The sequence below is a fragment of the Aquarana catesbeiana genome, linkage group LG12 (assembly GCF_042186555.1).
Source record: "Aquarana catesbeiana isolate 2022-GZ linkage group LG12, ASM4218655v1, whole genome shotgun sequence".
Taxonomy (NCBI): Eukaryota; Metazoa; Chordata; class Amphibia; order Anura; family Ranidae; genus Aquarana; species Aquarana catesbeiana.
Genome location: NC_133335.1, coordinates 207,347,603 through 207,367,726, shown reverse-complemented (window position 1 = coordinate 207,367,726; position 20,124 = coordinate 207,347,603). Strand labels below are relative to the sequence as shown.

The 20,124-nt window shown below is 45.9% G+C and overlaps 1 protein-coding gene across 4 annotated transcripts in view; it reads left to right on the top strand.

Moving 5' to 3' along the window:
• Positions 1-20,124, top strand: part of LOC141113459 (CMP-N-acetylneuraminate-beta-galactosamide-alpha-2,3-sialyltransferase 2-like) — a 142,223-nt gene that overhangs the window by 82,689 nt on the left and 39,410 nt on the right. The window contains exon 1 of one of the 4 annotated variants that reach the window (XM_073606562.1): positions 8,835-8,916. The exons of the other annotated variants lie outside the window; for them this stretch is intronic. The gene's annotated coding sequence lies outside the window, so the exon portion shown is untranslated. Of the gene's footprint in view, positions 1-8,834; positions 8,917-20,124 lie in introns of those variants that run through there. 4 annotated transcript variants of the gene reach the window in all.

Below are 20,124 nucleotides of genomic sequence, written 5' to 3'. Positions count from 1 at the left end.
CAATTTCCCAATGGCGTTGTTTACATCCGGCGAAATCTAAGTCATGAAATGCTCGTAGCTTCCGGTTTCTTAGGCCATAGAGCTGTTTGGAGCCATTCTGGTCTCTGATCAGCTCTATGGTTAGCTGGCTGAATCACCGGCTGCATTTTCAGGTTCCCTGTTGGGACAGGAGAGCCAGAGAAAAACATGGAAGACGGTGGGGGGGGGGCATTCCCTCCCACTGCTTGCAAAAGCAGTCTAGAGGCTAATTAGCCGCTAGGATTGCTTTTACATAAAAGCCGACCGCTGGCTGAAAAGAATGATACCAAGATGATACCTAAACCTGCAGGCATCATTCTGGTATAACCACTCAAAATCCAGCAACATACCAGTACGTTGCTGGTCCTTGTTGGGCATACATTGTAAACTTTTTTTTCATGCAGCCTGTGGGCTGAACGAAAAAAAGATATTGATCGGTGGGTATGCCCACCATTAGAATACCTCCCTTCATCCACCCACTTCTAATGATGGGCAAACATGCACCATTTATATATGCCGAAACATGGGGGCATCCTCCCGCAAAAGGCAGGAGCAAATCGCTCCTCCACCCACTGCTGCCCCCACGCTTCGGCATATATGCTGAAGTATGTAACTGTGGTGGTGAAATCACCTCCGACAGCGCTGGAGTCACGGCTTTATATATCGTGGGAGCAAACGCTGTTGCTGCCAAGATAAATAAATCCGCGCTGCAACTGAATGGCGTACCTGCTAAGCAAATGATGGTTAACAATAAAACAAAGTAACATTACAGTATAACAGTAAGACTTACCATACCTGCAAAGCAAATACAAAAAAAAACATAGTAAAAAATAAAACATTTAACGCAACCTGTGCCTAAAATATATATATGCCGAAGCATGGGGGCATCCTCCCGCAAAAGGCAGGAGCAAATCGCTCCTCCACCCACTGCTGCCCCCACGCTTCAGCATATATGCTGAAGTATGTAACTGTGGTGGTGAAATCACCTCCGACAGCGCTGGAGTCACGGCTTTATATATCGTGGGAGCAAACGCTGTTGCTGTCAAGCTAAATAAATCCGCGCTGCAACTGAATGGCGTACCTGAAAACAATAAAATGGTTACCAACAAAACACAGTAAACAGTAAAGTATAAAAAAAATTGCATATCTGAAAAGCAAACATGGTAAAACATAATAACAATAAAACATTGCAGAATAGAATAGAGTAAAAAAGAGCAGAACAATAGAGAGAGAGAGAACAATAAAACAACAACTATTTTTGGTTTTTTTATTTTATATTTTTTTTGTGTTTTTTTTTTTTTTACACTTTTTTTAGTAACTTTTAACTTTTGTAACTGGTTCCAGGTTTGGGTCTCTCAAAATGCAATGGCATCTTGGGAGACCCTGTGAAAGTGTGTCCTAGTCTGTGCAGTGCTGAACCCTATGCTAATACTCAACTAGTGTATGGTAGCGTTCAAAGCATTCACCCATGCAAAGACCAGGATTGCCAGGACAGGAGGGACAATAAGACCGGGTGTCACGCCTAAATCCGCGCTTGCTGCAGACACGACATCTTTTTTGGGGGGCTCGTTGGGTAGGGGTACTCGGGAGGGCATAAAGAAAATGCCTCTCATGCAGCCGGCATTTGGTTGGGGAAGGTGAGGTAGAGCACCGTCTGGAAACAGAAGGGCTCTGATGATCTCTTCCTGGAATTTAAGGAAGGATCCAGTCCGTCCTGAAGCTCTGTATAGCACATGAGCGTTCAGCAAAGCCAATTGAAATAAATAAACAGACACTTTTTTGTACCAGCGTCTGGCCTTACCGGCAACTAGGTACGGCGCCAACAACTGGTCGTTGAGGTCCACCCCTCCCATATTAAGGTTGCATTCGTGGACACAGAGGGGTTTCTCCACAACACCAGTCGCCGTATTAATTTGGGTCGTCGTGTCTGCATGAAGGGAGGTAAGAACGAAAACATTCTTATTGTCCCTCCACTTCATAGCGAGCAAATTATTATACTTCAAGCAGGCTCTCTCCCCCAGCCTAAGACGGGAATCTACAAGCCGCTGGGGAAAGCCCCGGCGATTAGGTCGCACGGTGCCACATGCTCCAATCTGCTGATCAAACAAGTGACTAAAAAGTGGCACGCTCGTATAATAATTGTCCACGTACAAGTGGTACCCCTTTCCGAATAAGGGTGACACCAAGTCCCACACTATCTTGCCAGCGCTTCCTATGTAGTCAGGGCAGTTTGTCGGCTCTACGTGACTATCTTTGCCCTCGTAAACCATAAATCTACATGTATAGCCTGTGGCCCTGTCACAGAGCTTATACATCTTGACCCCGTATCTGGCACGCTTGCTGGGAAGGTACTGTTTGAATGACAAGCGGCCAGAAAATTTAATCAGGGACTCATCAACGCAGACAACTTGATGGGGGGTAAACAAGTCTGCAAAACGTTGGTTGAAGTGGTTTACGAGGGGCCGAATTTTGTAGAGCCGATCGTATGCAGGGTCTCCACGAGGACGACAGAGTTCATTGTCGTTGAAGTGCATGAACTGCAAAATCTGCTCGTATCGTGCCCTGGCCATGGAAGCAGAGAACAAGGGCGAATGGTAAATTGGGTCAGTGGACCAATATGACCGCAACTTACTCTTTTTATTCAAGCCCATGAGGAGGGAAAGGCCCAGAAAGGTCTTAAATTCAGAGACCGTAATTGGTCTCCAATCTCTGGCAAGGGAGGACTGGGGATTAGCAGCGATGTGTTGACCAGCGTATAAATTGCTTTGGTCCACAATAGATCTATAGAGATCTTCGGTGAAAAACAGTGAATAAAAATCCAGTGGCGTAAAGTCAACTGTTTCCACCTGAATTCCGGGTTGGCCAGTGAAAGGGGGAAGTACGGGTGCTGCAGAAGTGGTGGGTACCCAATTCGGATTGGCGAATGCAGCAGGAAGGGCACTATGGGCACGACGGGCCTGTCTTTGTCTTCTTGGTGGCAGCGGGACACTACTAGTGCTTGCCACCTCGCCAGCTTGAACTGCACTTATGGGACTCGCCACGTCACCACGTGATACTGCAGTGCTGGATGTACAACCAGGGTGTACTAGGCCGCTGGTGCTTGCCAGTTCACCAGAAGGAATAGCGGCGCTAGTACTTCTCTGCTCCATACGAGAGCCCTGCGGTTCTTGCACTTCAAGGACAGAAGAAGATCGGGGTCTGGTACGCCTGACCCTAGCAGGGACCACAACTCTGTCGTCAGAGCTATCTGTCATGGAGCCGCTGTCCTCTACAGGATCGTATTCTGAGCCTGAACTTGACAGATGAGTGACTTCCTCTTCACTATCTGTCATGCTCAGAAACGTGTAGGCCTCTTCACTAGTGTACCTTCGATTTGCCATTTTGGGCTCTAAATTTAGGGGTACACTAGTGAGACTCACAGGCAAAAAGCTCCTGATTGTCAGCGACTGTATCAAAACGCTACCAAAAAACTGTTAGCGATCGCAGGGATCAGGCCTGACTCTGCGAACGCTGCAGTTATGTGTGCTTAGTGTTTTGTAAGTGTCAGTTATCGATCGATACTGCACTTGGGTGGGCTGGGCAGGGCTGGGCAGGGCTGGGCGGAGGGGCAAAACGCAGGTGCTAGCAGGTATCTGGGCTGATCCCGCTAACACTGTGTTTATGGGAAACCTAAGCTGGGGAGTATAGATCTGATCGGATCAGATATCGATCCGCTCAGATACTATAGCACTAAGGGAGGTGTATGCTGCGTGCGTGGGTTTTAGCGGTACTGGCGCTAACCTGACGCTGCCTGGGGCGACGCAGACCTTATCTGACCCTAAAAACGTAATTTATATCACCGCCGGGCAATTAGGGGGTTAAACCTTTATAAGGTAATAAACGGCGGGTGTCCTAAAACTATAATAAACTATAATAAACTACAAAAAACAAACTAGCTAACCAGCATCACCCGTAACACTTATACGGTGATCGCTGGTGAAAGGGTTAACTAGGGGGCAATCAGGGGGTTAAAACCTTTAGCAGGTAGTATATGGGGGTCCCTGTCGCTATAAAACACTGACAGCGAACCTATATACTTACCTCCCTAACTAGCGTCATCTGTGTCACTAATACAGCGATCAGAAAAACGATCGCTTAGCGACACTGGTGACGGGGGGTGATCACGGGGTTAACCTTTATTAGGGGGGGTTAGGGGGGTACCCTGGAGCTAAGGGGGGTACCCTAGACCTAAAGGGGGCTAACCTAACTGCCCTAACACTTATAACTGTCACAAACTGACACCAATGCAAAAAAAAAAATGCTATTGGTGTCAGAGTGACAGGGGGTACAGGGGGGTGATCGGGGGGTGATGGGGGGTGACAAGTGTGCCTGGCGTGTTCTACTGGATGTGTAGTGTTGTGCAGACTTACTTGATGTCTTCTCTCCTCGGCGCCAGATTGAAAGGACCGGCTCGAGGAGGGATGACATCACTTCCTTTCCCTCTGTTTACATTACAGAGGGAAAGGAAGCATTTTCATTCGCCGGGAGCGATCGGGAGAGGGTGGCCAACAATGGATGGCCTCCCCCTGACCTCTCATCGCCCGGGAAGAAATGGCGACCGCCTCGGGCACCGGGGGGGGGGGGGGGGGGGGGTCCCCCACCCGCGGAAGGCAAATCACGTGCATGTACGTGATTTTGCCTGTCCGTGCCACCTTGCCGACGTACATTGGCGTGGGGCAGTCGTCAAGTGGATAATGACATTCAAGCTAACGGTTGGGAAGCAGACAGAATTGACACACGGATTATTCACTTTCACTGTGGACTATCGTCATTTTGATTACATGTTACTTTGGGACACTATGTTCACATGCACAAGGATTTTTTATTTATATCTATATAGTGTATGTGTGTTTTAGCGCTACAATTTATTTAATATTTGTTCACCTTTTTTATTTTTTACAAAAAATAAAAAAGACCAAAAATTTTGAAACAAAATGTTTTTTATTTTTTTTCTGTCAGTAATTTTGGATAGGCAGCACTGGTGGGCACTGATAGGCGGCACTGGTGGGCACTTATAGGCGGCATGGATAGGCAGTACTGATGGGCATCGATGGGCATTGATAGGTGGCACTGATGGACGACACTGATGGGCATTGATTGACATCAGTGATGGGCATTGATGGGCAGCACTGATAAGTGGCACTGATTGCCAGCACTGAATGGCATCGCTAATGGGCACTGATTGGTGGCACTTGTGGGCACTGTGCTGCCACTGGTGGGCACTGATCGCTGGCATTGGTGGGCATTGGTGGGCACTGTATGGTGACACTATTTTTCACTATTGTAATCAGGGCACTGATGATCAGTGCCCTAAATACAATCCTAAATGTCCCCCTGCGTGGAGGAGCCGCTGATCGGCTCTCCTCGCCACACAGTCTGTCACTATGAGGCGAAGAGCGCCGATTACTGGCACTTCCTTGTTTTTATGTGACCGGCTGTGATTGGACACAGCCGATCACATGTTTAAAGAGCCGCGGACGTGGCTCTTTCCACAGATCGGGGTCGCGTCATGTCCTAGCAACACGGCGCGTGAGAGCGGCCTTTCTGGTGCGCCGTCATATGACGGCGTCTCAGAACAAGAGCCGCACCGCCCTGCCGTCATTTGACAGTTGGCGGACGGAAACCAGCTAAACAATGCTCAATTGGTACTAAGGGGCCCAAAGTGTGCCAAGAAAATATCCCCCACACTATTACACCACCACTAGCCTGAACCGTTGATACAAGGCAGGATGGATCCATGCTTTCATGTTGTTTACGCCAAGTTCTGACCCGACCATCTCAATGTCGCAGCTGAAATCGAGACTCATCAGACCAGGCAATGTTTTTCCAATTGTCTATTGTCCAATTTTGGTGAGCCTGTCGAATTGTAGCCTCAGTTTCCTGTTCTTAGCTGACAGGAGTGGCACCCGGTGTGGTCTTCTGCTGCTTTAGCTCATCTTTAAAAAAAAAAAGAAAGCTGGGAACCTGAAGGATAAGTGGATGGTGTCGCCCAACATGCGGGCAGGGTAACACAGCAAATAACCATAGAAACGGAAAAACAAAAAATTGTGTACATCCAAAAGTCTACCTCCTCACATTTATTAATCATATGCAAAAATAGTACATATAAAAACAGCACAGACCATGTAATGAACACTTCCCAGTCCTATCCCTCCCCACCTCCCTCCCAGGAAACCCTACAAACCCCACCAATTCCCTCACCCCCAAGACCTATGAACTGCCTCACCGGGATCTCCCCAAGGAGCTGAAAATGTGCAGCTATGCCGCTAACCCCTCACAGAGATGAAACAAACCCCTGGTGACTACACCTGCAAAGATAGTTACTTAAAGCGGAGTTCCACCCACTTTTGAGAGCTGGTTTTAAATGAAAGAACACCTCTCCACCTCTTGTTTTTGGCTAGTTAAATTTTTTTTTTCTTCTAACCTACCTTTTTATGAAGTGCAGCCCAGCCTGTGCTTCTGATCCATCTGGTCAGCGGCGCAGGACGTCATATGCTCTTTTTCGTCGAGCCCCCCCCAATGTCTTCTGGGACATGTATGTGTCCCAGAAGACAGCCGGCCATTCACAAAGCGCTGCGCGACTCGCGCATGCGCAGTAGGAAACGGACAGGAAAGCCGCAAGGCTCCACTGCCTGTTTCCCTTAATTAGAATGGCGGCGCCTGCACCCGACCCGATGGACGGATCGGCCTCGGGGGGCCGACATCGCGGGCTCCCTGGACAGGTAATTGGTTCAGCAACCAGCATCTCAGCTTGTCTAAGAGCTCACACTTTACTCACAGCTTGTGAGCCTCACTTTACTTCCTTGACACAGGTGCTGATTTCCCACTGCTGCGTTTCAAGCCTCTCCTGCCTGGGGTTTAACCCCTTCGGGACCAGTGTCCTAGCAGTAATAGTTTGGAGTTTCTTTCCACCCAAATTTTTTTCGAACCTCAGAAATTCTGGGTCCCTAATAAGAATGTATCAACTAAGAGAGCGCTGACAGTCGGTCCTCTTTTTCCGTATGGATGAGAACCCCTGAGTACTCAGCCCAGTCTTTAACCACTTCAGCCCCAGAAGGATTTACCCCCTTCCTGACCAGAGCATTTTTTTGCGATTTGGCACTGCGTCGCTTTAACTGACAATTGCGCGGCCGTGTGACATTGCACCCAAACAAAATTTCACGTCCTTTTTTTACCACAAATAGAGCTTTCTTTTGGTGGTATTTGATCACCTCTGCAGTTTTTATTTATTGCGCTATAAACAAAAAAAGAGCGACCATTTTGGAAAAAAAAGCAATATTTTTTACTTTTTGCTATAATAAATATTCCAAAAAAATATATGAAAAAACAAATTTCTTCCTCAGTTTAGGCCGATATTTATTCTTCTACATACTTTTGGTAAAAAAAATCACAATAAGCGTATATTGATTGGTTTGCGCAAAAGTTATAGCGTCTGCAAAATAGGGGATAGATTTATAGCATTTTTTTATTAATTTTTTTTATTAGTAATGGCGGCGATCTGCTATTTTTATCGTGACTGCGACATTGCAGCAGAGACATTGGACACTTTTGACACTATTTTGGGACCGGTGACATTTATACAGCGATCTGTGCTATAAAAATGCACTGATTACTGTGTAAATGACACTGGCAGAGAAGGGGTTAATCACTAGGGGGCGATCAAGGGGTTTAAATGTGTTCCCTCAGTGTGTTCTAACTGTGGGGGGGATGGGCTCACTAGAACATGACAGAGATAACTCCTCCCGATGACAGGGAGCAGTAGATCCCTGTCAGTTCACTAGGCAGAACGGGGATATGCCTTGTTTACATAAGCATCTCCTCGATCTGCCTCTCCATGTCACGATCGCGGGCCACCGGCAGACATCGAGTCCACGGGCACGCTCACGTGGCGTGCGCGCCCCACTAGCCCGCGATTTAAAGGGGACATACAGGTACGCCCATTTGCGCAGCCGTGCCATTGTGCCGACGTATATCGTCTTGCGCTGGACGCAAGCGGTTAAACTGTTCCCCTTAGGCCCCATTCACACCTGGAGGGGAAAAAATCAATTATTCTCTATGGAGATGGTTCACATCTCCACTCAAACGCTTGAAGCCAGAAGCTCCAAAACGCCTGAAGCTCAAACACGTTCTGGAACTTGTTTTTTAGGCAGATTTGGGCATTTTTCTGCTTTTTACATTGGTGACCCTTTGACCTGTACAACATAGCGGCAAAAAACGTGTCAAAATCGCAGCAAAAATTGCGTTTAAAATCGTGAGACTTTCTGCCTGAAAATGCTAAGCTCAGGTGTGATTGGGGTGTTAAAGGGACCACAACAATACTGGTGCAATATATCTGCCATCACGGACACACTCCCAATATCCTAACATAATATACACACATTATATACTGTAACTGTGTGTGTACATACAGTATATAAAAAAGATTACAGATGATTTTATTATAACTTTTGTTGGGGTTTAAATGACATCTCTACTGCACAGCACAAGATAATCAGTGTATAATGACTTGCGGAAAGTCTATCTACTAAAAGCTGAGCGAAGGCTTTGATTTTAGCTTTTATCATAAGGAAATCTGCAGCCTTGGATACATTAGTGTTTTAAAGATTTGCAACCACTGTGCAATTCAATTAAACCCTGGAGACCTTTGTCAAACTTATTTCCCTTGCCAGCTCTTCCATTTACTTTTATACTAAGTCAGCACTGATATCTTCCCACTCTTCTAATCAGGCTTGTGCCAGGAAGTATGCATCATTTTTGTTCAATATATGATATGAGAGTAACTGAGTAGGAAATACACAGGCATGCCGTTGGAAGCATGAAGTCAAACTCCATATTTGTTGATGGAAAATAACCTTCCAGGTGAGCTATTAAGCTATATACGATACCTGAATTTTAAAGAACATTACTGCAGATTGTTACTTGCTTTCGTTCTGTAGATATTGAGGCAGGTCACTCCAGTTTACTCACATTAATAGTGTTAAGTTAAAGGTTCTTGTTTTACCATGATCAGGTTTGGTCCGAGTGCTGTAGTAAAAAACACTGCAATCTAGGGTGACCTATAGCTCCCAACTGTCCCTGTTTTCGAGGGACTGTCCCCGATTTGGAGCAATGTCCCTCTGTTCCTTTTTCCTCCTCATTTGTCCCTCATTTTGGTCTGATCTATATATTTGTATGTAAAATGCACTTTTTATCTATCAAAAAGTGTTTTCCAGCACTAAACCTTTCATCTGATTTCTAAATTGCTGCATTTGTAAATTCCAAAAGCCAATATAAAAAGGAATAGTAGTGGTAAAAAAAGCACTTGTGGGTTTACCCAATCTTGTTTTTTTTGTACAATTCTCCTTTAAGAGGGCGTGGCAGAGGTGTGTGTCCTATCCCTGCATACTTTTGCTGATAGGTGTCCCTTATTCCCATCTCAAAAAGTTGGGAGGTATGGTGACCACATTTCCAAACTGCCATTCAGGGACACCTCCCCGGCAACACCCCTGGATCATGGCGTGCGGCACCTGGGAAGGCATGTGATGCAGGGCGTAGCGTGCGTAGCAGCGTGCAGATGACACTCTCTGCGGACGCTCTGCGCTCCCCTATCTCTCTGACACACATTTATTTTTAGACAAACATTCCAGCCGCAGAGTTTTCACACACACATGTGGCTGAGGGCATGGCTCCCTGGGGGGCTTCCCTGCAATACGAGGCTGCCAGAGGCCAGATAGAGGAGGAGGGGGTCGAGAAATCAATTATCAGTATCCTTTAGTGTCCCCTCAGTTCTCTGTGTGTCTCCTTTTTTAGTGTTCCCTCAGTTCTCTGTGTGTCTCCTTTATTAGTGTCCCCTCAGTTCTCTGTGTCACCTTTATTGGTGTCCCCTCAGTTCTCTGTGTGTCTCCTTTATTAGTGTCCCCTCAGTTCTCTGTGTGTCTCCTTTATTAGTGTCCCCTCAGTTCTCTGTGTGTCTCCTTTATTAGTGTTCCCTCAGTTCTCTGTGTGTCTCCTTTATTAGTGTCCCCTCAGTTCTCTGTGTCACCTTTATTAGTGTTCCCTCAGTTCTCTGTGTGTCTCCTTTATTAGTGTCCCCTCAGTTCTCTGTGTCACCTTTATTAGTGTCCCCTCAGTTCTCTGTGTGTCTCCTTTATTAGTGTCCCCTCAGTTCTCTGTCTCCTTCATCAATGTCTTCTCAGTTCCCTGTATGTGACCTTTATTAATGTTCCTTCGGTTCCCTGTGTCACCTTCATTACTGTCCCCTCAGTTCCCTGTGTCACCTTTTTATTAATGGCCTCTCAGTTCCCTGTGTCATATTCATTACCGTCCCACAGTTTCCTGTGTCACCTTCATTACTGTCCCCCAGTTTCCTGTGTCACCTTCATTACTATTCCCTCAGTTCCCTGTGTCACCTGCTTTATTACTATACCAGTGGATGAAGTCCCTCAGTCAGGCGGGAGGAGGAGAGAAGTCGGGCAGCCGATCTGAGCAGTGCAGCGGCAGTGAAGACGATCACACCAGCCAGTCCCTGCTGCAAGTCACTCCCTCCCTCTGCATACCGCTGGGCGCCAGAGTCAGACCAGAGAAGGAGGGCGCGGGCCTCGCTCAGCCTCACTCTGAATCTGTGTGATGACACTGGTTGCTAGACGCCAGGCAGGGGTGGCCCTAGCAACCAGTTTGGCAATGTAGCTGGTAGGGTGGCTGTGTCCTTCCGGAATGAAGGTGCCCGGGACCAAGGACAGACTTGCCAATTGCGGAACAGTCCCGGGCAATGCGGGACAGTCCCGAGCACTCCGGGACACGTGGGCACCCTACTGCAATCCCTTTAGGGCCCTTCTCACCAGCAGCTAAGTTACTGGCATTAGTGTGCGGTGAGAAGGCTGAGGTGCTGACACATTTGACTTTAAAGCTCCAGGCTCCTGACTTTGCACTTTAAGTGACCCCCATGTGGCCTGTGTTGGCTGTATTTTATACCTTTTGTTTGCTTACCTTTCTGGTGTCTTCAGGTTGGTCATATTGCGCCACAGGGTCCTTTTCGTCTGCCCCTCTTCTCTGGGCGTGGCGGTCCTTACTTGAAGTGGTTCTAAAGGCTCAAGGTTTTTTTTTACCTTCATGCATTCTATGCACGAAGGTAAAAACCTTCTCTGTGCAGCAGTTCCCTCAGCCCCACCAATACTTACCTGAGCCCCATCGCGATCTAACTCCATGCATGAGAGCCTCCAGGGACTCTCCCTCCTCATTGGCACAGCCAGTGAGGAGAGAGAGGGGGTGAGTCCAAGATGCTTCTCTGTGTGTGACTGGACGCAGAGCAGAGGCTTGAGAGTCAGCCTGCTTGGGTGCCCCCATAGCAAGCTGCTTTCTCTGTGGGCACTTGGCAGGAGGGAGGTGCCAAGAGTGCCAGAACCCGAGAAGAGGAGGATCAGGGCTGCTCTGTGCAAAACCATTACACAGAGCAGGTAAGTATGACGTGTTTGTTATTTAAAAAAAAAAAAAAAAGTTGCCTTTAACATCACTTTAAGCAGAAAGTGGTGCTGACATGGTGGCGTCACTGCCATTCCCTGCACTCGTTCACTGTAAATTAAGGGCAATGTGGTGATGCCCCCTCAGGGGGCAGAGTCATGACACCCTACATTCACAGTAATGTCTTCAGTCTTCCAAGTTTATTGGTGCTGGGCATCATTCGACCCAGAAGAACTGAGGACATCTTGTGGCCAAGAAGAGGCACTACCGGAGACATCTCCAAATTAGAGGTGCATATTGCTGCTTTTTATTTGCTTTTTACAGCACCTTGGGGTACTTCTTTTAAAAATAAATGTTTAGTCCAGAGTTGCTCTTTATGCTCTTGCTTGCTTTAGGGCATATGAAGTCCAGTCATGAGCGCGACTGGCATCCAGAAGCTTTTGAGTTGTTTCTAAACTGCTCCAGGGGGTTTTTGCATTCAGTATGTTGCAATGATATTTTATTTTTTTGTGGCTCTGATAAATTACACTATGCACCAGATCTGGTCTGTATACCTGAGTTCCACCTATCTGCGTTGAACATCACAGAGGTGTCTTGCTTGTTTTCTTGGAAATGAAAGTATTCCTAAACCCAGGAGCCTGCATTCACTATATCTGGTCTCCCACAGTACACAGAACATGGAAATGCAATAGTTTTAGTAAATATAAACTACTAAATACCTTTTCTCATCAGTAGTATATAGCAGTCTTGTGACTTCTATCAGTGTCTAGTTAAAGAGACACTAAAGCTTCGTTTTTTTAAATAACAAACATGTCATACTTACCTCCACAGTGCAGCTTGTTTTGCACAGAGTGGCCCCGAACATCCTCTTCTGGGGTTCCTCGGCAGCTCTCGTGGCTCCTCTCCACATTGGTTCACCCCCCTGGGAGAAGCGATATCCCGGGGGGTTACCTTGCGGGCGAGCTCCTGAGTCATCCATTTTGCGTCCATAGAAGCCGAATGTATGACTCGGCCCCGCCCCCCGGCACCTGGGTCATTGGATTTGATTAACAGCAGCGGGAGCCAATGGCTGCGCTGCTATCAATCCATCCAATCAGGACCCGAGACACCGGCTTTTGCTGGTGTGCTCGTCCCCAGGATGTGATAGAGGGGGTACAGGTAAGTAAAACGGGGGGCTCGAGGGTGCTGCAGCATTACAGGAGGTTTTTGCTTGAAGGTTTACAACCCCTTTAAAGCTTGTAGGAGGAGTTTTCATTCTGCTCTGACTGTCCTATGAGGCTGCAGGACCATCTGTCTGGACAGTGCTGATTGGCCCTGTACTGATTACATGCACTCTCTCAAGAAAAAAAAACAAAAAACCTCTCTAGCAATACACACCAAACTGAGCATGTGCAGCTTGCCCCCTAGCCTCTGTTCAGGAGCTGGATTGGGGACTGTGGAAGAAGGGGAGGATCAGAGAAGACAGGATCGAACAGCCTTTTTTGCACAATGTGCAGGATTAACCCCTTAGAGCCCATTCACACAGGGACGACTTGTCAGGCGACCTAGTCGCACGACAAGTCGCCTCCCGTTCTGTACAATGGAACCGTTCTAATCGGAGCAACGCAAGTCGCTCCGACTTAGAAAAAGGTTCCTGTATGACTTTGGGAGCGACTTGGGGCGACTTGCATAGACTTCTATACAGAAGTCATTTTGCAAGTCGCTGCGGAAGTCGTTTGCAGGTCGCCTCGCTGAGGCGACCTGCAAGTCGTGTTGCCCCTGTGTGAATGGGGTCTCAGGTTCCACAGTGAGTATAACAAGCATGATTTACTGCATTTAGTAACGCTTTAAGTTTATTGTTTTATTGTAGAGAACAGAGGAGCGTGAGAACGTTGCTGGTAAAACAGAAGTGTAAATTCCAAGGAGTGAGCGTGTTGATGGAGTCTTCAGAAATACAAGAAGCCAGATTTAAATCCTTTCATGTTCTTTCGCAGATTTAAATCTGGCCCACCGATAACTGAAATATCAGCCTGTGGATAAACTGGCCTTTTAGAATATTACGACTGCTAGGGGGTTACCATTCCATGGCTGCCTGTGCGTTGGATCTAATTGACTTTGGCCAAGCAAGGAACATGACACCCACCCACACAATGTTTATATAATTCACATCGCTTGCGTTAACTTTTCATATGTTCCGCCTGAATCTTTATAAGAACATAAACACAGTAATTCGGGGTAAAAATAGCGTATGACGAACCCTGTGTTTTTGTTCTGGAATTACTAATTGACACAAGTGGACCCAAGCTATACTTTATTTCCCAGCATGTTTTTATATTTATGGTAGACGTGGGTGTTTTCTGCTCAGCTTCTATAAAATCACTTAGCAGTGAAACCGAGCAAACAGCAAACACTTTACAGGGATTTACACAGCACAATTTATTTCCTGTACTCCTGTCTGTTACATTGTAGCCAGACATCTCTAAGGACTACAGAATCCATTATCTTATGGAGGAAAGGGGTCTGTTTGGAGTCCTGTCGTATGCGAACAAAGCTGCCGTTCCATAGATACAGTGCAGTGAGTGATGAGTGAGCGTTGTTACCGAAGGCAGGAAGGGTGTTCCTGGAAATAAAAAAAGGAAAACAAGCACAGCCACCATAGCTAAGGACGGGTAACATATTTAAATTCTGTTGGGTTTAGATATGATTTTAAAGCGGAGGTCAGCCCACCCCTGCAAAAATAAAAAGACAGGTATCCTCCCCCCCCCCCCCCCCAAATGCAGCACCGGAGGGGGGGGAGACAAATAAGCGGAAGTTCCACTTTTGGGTGGAACTCCGCTTTAAGAAAGAGAGTTGCCTTTGGAACCAATTGGCTGAGCAGCAGCAGTTTAACCACTCCCGGAGCGCCCACCGTCGTTATACGTCGGTACTTTGAAGAGGAGAACCGTTGTTATGGCAGCAGCTAACTGCCATAACCCTGGTATCCTCTTGTACGGCCGGCGGTCCGCTTTCAGATAAAAGTGGTCTCTTCGGCGGATTCGCCGCCGCATGTTTCATCGTAGTATCACATTATGTGACACATACCTGCAAATGAAGCCCGCGTCGTACCCGCTGCAGGCCGCATCCATCTTCGCCCGTCTTCCTTCCGGGGCCGTGGGAGCCACCGGTCACGGCACACGCTCCTGAAGAAAAGGCACGGGCGGCCGTTCCTTCAGAGCGCACGCGCCAATGACATCATCGGCGCAGTATACAGCAGATATCTCCTAAACGGCGCAGTACCTATAGGTAAGCCTTATTCTAGACTTACCTATAGGTACAAATTACACAGGGAGCTTTACAACCTCTTTAAGTCATTTTTTGTCCTCATTTTGATTAGGATGATCAGAGTGATTTCTGTGAAATTTTGTTAAAAAACAAACAAACAAAAAAAACTCCCAGTTTCACTCACTGGGCTACCATGGTGAAATTTGTTTGAAAAGCATATATATATCTATATATCCATATATCTATATATATATATATATATATATATATATATATATATATATATATATAAATATGAATATATATATATATATATATATATATAATTTCTTCATTTTTTTTAAAGGGTGTTTTTGATGAAAAGGGTTTAGTTATAGTAGTTCAGTTTACTTAATTTAGTGTTGCTTATGAATTTTGAACCTTTTTTGGTACGTGATCATTGACTGACGCTTCATTTTCTTTTTAATATTGCTTTTTGTTATGTCTATTTTTTGTTTTTTTCTTTCTGCAGAAAAGGTAAAATAATGAGGAGTAAGAACGGATGCAAGAGGGTTGAAAGGACTTTCAGTAATTCTCATTTTTAAAGCACATTCCACCCTTAAAAACAACCTTCATTTTGTTCTCTGTATTGCCCCTGTGCTTTACACCAAAATGGTGAAATTTCACAAAAATTTTATGATTTTTACTGTTATTTCATGGACATTCACAGGAGTTAAAATACAGTTCACTCATCCCTAATTTAAACCTTCTCGAATAAAGAAACTCAAGTTGAAAGCTTGTCCTGAATGAGCTCAATTATTTGCCCTTTTGCCCTTTTAGACTGTTGGACGTATTGTCTTCTTTGTGGCTCTGTGCCTAGATTTGTAATCTATAACAGAAGAAACCACCAAAACGTCTTGTGTTTTCGGTGTCTGAACAAACCAAGCCTTGATATCTACTATCAACCTAGCTCGGCCGGCAGCATTTGGTTTTGCATGATTACAGGTCTCTAAATTACACTGTATGAGCACAAAGCAAACACATTTCATAAGTCAAATCTGTGAGCTAGTAAAGGGGACCTCATTTGAAAGGAAATGTTGGTATATTTTCAGTAACAATTTCTATTATTGTAAGATTTACCTGAAAGGATAAGTGTATCCAAAGCTTTTTTGGCTTTAGTTCTGCTATGGATCAAAGGAACGTAGTTAGTTCTGCACTCTTGGGACCCGTTTTCAGCCGAGAGTGGGCTAAAGGCCTCTGTTGGCTGACATCACAGACCCGATCCAGGCTCTGAAAAGATCTCGATCATATGGTCAGGATCCACCCAGATGTCTGGACCAACAGCTGGCTTAGCCTCTCAGTGAGCTGCTGAGAGCCTGAGCCAGCTGCCTCCGCCCCCTGTACAACCTGGCACTCCAGTGAGCACTGGAGGGGCAGAGCAGAGAGCCAGTGACAGCCATCGGCTCACTGCAGGCTGAAGACTGAGGGCTGAGTGATCAGCAGTGTTTAATTGCTCAGTTCTTGGTCCTGAGGCAGCAAGGGACAGCTGCAGCTGGGATTGGTGCTGCAGCCATCTAGGTATGATTGTTTATTTCTTTAATATCCCATACTTCTCTTTTAAAGCCGTTACCTTAATACTCACCCCCACTCCAATGTCCAGGAGCTCCCTGTCGGCTAACATCTTCAGCTGGTCTTCTTGTGAGTTTTGATCTTTGCCCCTTTTGCAAATTTTATTAGACTTGTGCACAACAGAAAATTTCATTTAGTTTCAGTTCGTTGTCATTCGTAAAATACATAATTTAGTTCTGTTATATTCGTTATGTTACATTAATACGTTTTCGGAATATTCGTTATTTCTGTAGAGTGTCGATATTCGTTATACTGAATCTTGATTCATGTTGAATACATTCGTTATATGCGCTATAATTTCATTCGTATTCTTTGAAATTCAATATTTATGTATGTACAGTATATATATTCATGATAATGATTCGTAGTTTGGAAAGCCGTTTATTTGAATCTTTTAACACACACAATGACAATATCTCTTCTCCTCTGCTCAAATACAATACAACACCCTTCTCACGCAGTTCTCAGGAATGCACTTTGCCAGTAATCCAACCTCCAGCACAAAATTAATCAGCTGATTGGATTGTAAGATTTACTTTGAGTTGACCTTTTGTTTCATTAGATCGTTAATGAATTACCGAATCATGTCGAATTAATTCGTTATATCCGCTATAATTTCTTTCGTATTAGTTGAAATTCTTAATTTTTTTATTAAGACATTTGGATTCATCCGAATGATGCAAAATTCGGCCGAATTTCGATTCGTTACGAAACGAATTGCACAAGCCTAAAGTTTTTTCCTCTCAGTAGAAGTCTAAATTGTACGTTAAGTTATGCATACACATGCCTGGTGTTGTGGTGCGCTGCATCAAAGGAGGTGCAAGTCTGTTTTTTTGCTTTCTGTTGCCATGCATTGCCAGCCCATTTTTGATAAAAAACACATGTTAACGTTTTTGCAGTAGCACACTGCAATGGAATGACATAGTGTAAAGGGGGCCTTTATATTTTGAATCGGCACTGTCACCAACAGTGCGCATTGAAATATTAAGGCCCCCTTCACACAGTCTATTGGCCATGTGATGTGTAGACTATCAGGTCTTAGTTGGGGGCTTCCGAAAATGGCAGGCAATGCGTGCTTTCCATATGTTTTAAGAAACTTCCAGCTCATTAAATCTCTGCTGTTATATTTTATATCTGAAATCTATTCAAATCAACTCAGATGTTAAAAAAAGTTGGACGCTTTCATTGTTAAAACATAATCATGCCATATATTTAAAACATATAAATATTTGCCCAGTAATTGATTTTACTGTAAAAGAATAAGAACACTTTCAAAGAGCATTATGGAAACATTTCCTCATTCCTTCCCCCCTCCCACTGTGCTGATCTAACCAACCCCACCCTTCTTTTATATGTATACTCACACAGTTCTGTATACTCCACTGGTGTTCCGCTGCAATGTTTACCCATGGCTGGTGCATCTTCAACTTCCTGCTGCCTGCACATGTGCAGTAGAACTCCTATAGACTCATCTGTCTCCCAGAGCCATAGATGACGATGTCTAACGGGTTTTACTGTGCATGCGACAGAAGCTAAACCCAACATTTATTGAGAGCACTGCCAATTTCCTTTAAACTTCAGTGATCCCTACACATACCCGCAATCAGCTGGCATATCAAGTCTCCAATCACTAATAAGGTATTTGTGGCTCTCTTCAATAGATCATGTGATATATAGAAGCTACAAATTACCGTATTTATCGGCGTATAACACGCACCTTAACTTTGAGGAAAGTTTCAGAAAAAAAAACCTTACATTTTAAAATAAGGGTCAGTGCTCTGCAGCCACACCAGTGCCCATCAATGCAGCCTGATCTATGCCCTGCAGTGCTCTGCAGCCTCTAATGTGCCCATTATTGCAGCCTGTTTAGTGCCCATCTGCAGCCTCTAATGTGCCCATTATTGCAGCCTGTTTAGTGCCCATCTGCAGCCTCTAGCATGCCCATCATTGCAGCCTGGTTAGTATACATCTGCAGACTCGCCTTTGCCGATGATTGCAGCAGCGCCAGTGCTGGATGACACAGATCCGCGATCTCCTGTGTATCTGGCTCAGTCACTCACAGTCTCGCCATATGATGGACAGAGCAGTGGTCCAATGCCGGGCCAGGGGGGCGGGACTGTGTGTGACTGAGCGCCGGATACGCAGGAGATCGCGGCTGTGTGTAATCCAGCGCCGCTCGTCCCCTTCTTCCACTCCGAGGCAGCAGGGATCCGCATATAACACGCACACATGATTTCCCCCTGATTTTCACGGGGGGGAAAAGTGCGTGCTATACGCCAATAAATACGGTAGTTATTAGTGACAAGAGAAAACCTGTGCTGGGAGCTGATTGCAGGTACCTGAGCAGATGAATTATTAAATACCAGGTGTGCAAGGTAGTGTAGAGTCTTTGGGCTAAGCCAAAATGGCGCCAATACCTGTTGCATGAACAGTAGTGGCAGGAAGGTAATAATGTGTTTCTACTACGCAGGAGCGGTGACGTCGACATTTAACATAGGCCAGTGTCATCTACAGTAGCCATACCCAGTAGGAAGCAAATCCAGGGACAAGGCCTTCTAATTTCTGTCAGCTTACTCCACCTCCCTACCTCCTGGCTTCTTCTGCGACTTTCACAGGCATTGCAATCTCTGGCCTGGCTAGGGTTGCCACCTGTCCAGGATTCACCCGGACAGTTCAGGTTTCAAATCATGTGTCCGGGTTTCAGACTGCATGAAACCTGGACACATTATTCAGACTGGACTATGGTTTCCCAGCAGGGTTGCTGGCTGCAGTTGTCTAAGCTTAGAGTGTCTGTTACACTCTCTTTCATGCTGCCCAAAGCCAGCACTAATAGTTCCCCCCCCACACACACATACACACACGGAGAGGAGAGAGGACTCGATCTGCTCCTCTTCCTCCCGCCCCTACCCCTCTGTGTCTGCCCACACTCCAATCCCCAGGGCTGTGCCTCAGAAAAGGAAAGTGCGGGCTGGAAATTTGAAGTCCAGCAGCCTCAGATACATCTGGAATAGAGGTGCTGACTGCAAGGGTTGAGTGAGCTCACCATCCATCCCTGTCTGTGACTGAAGTCTCCCCCCTTCTCTCTCCTGCCTCTGAGTGAGTACATTAAGGTAAATCAGGGTTTTCAGAGCACCCCTTACATCAGAGTTCTCAGTGTTTCCCCTTAAATCAGGGTTCCCAGAGCATGCCTTACGTTAGAGTCCCCAGAGTTCTCCAGTGTAAGGGAACTCTATGAGTTCAGATGTAAAAAGGGAACTATGCAGGTTTAGATGTAAAAGGGGAACTCTGTGGACTCTGATGTAAAGGGGGACTCTTGTTATTAACTTCATATGGTTATAAATGTTATTTATTAGCAAAATATATGTATAAAAAAAAAAGTTGCTGTGCGTCGCTAAAGTGTTCGGGTTTGACTTGAAGAAAAGGTGGCAACCCTAGGCCTGGCAGCTCACACCACCATCTCCTCTAGCTGGCCACTGCTGCTGAGCAGGAGGACTGCATCTGGAGTTAGAACTGACAGCTCTTCGCAGGGGCACTACTTATCCCTTTCTTACCACCATGCCTGAAACCTTCCCACCACTGCACCTTTACGTCAACCTCCTTGTGTGCTCACCACTGCAGCTGACACCCATCCCCCCCCCACCCCCCCTGCATCACATCTGCATAACAACTTTTCACTAATACTACTACTCCTGACTCTCATCTTCTCCCTGTGCTCTCACTTCCTGTCCCACATGCCCCCACTCCACTTTCCACTGCAGCAATGCCTACCTCTTCACTCGCTGT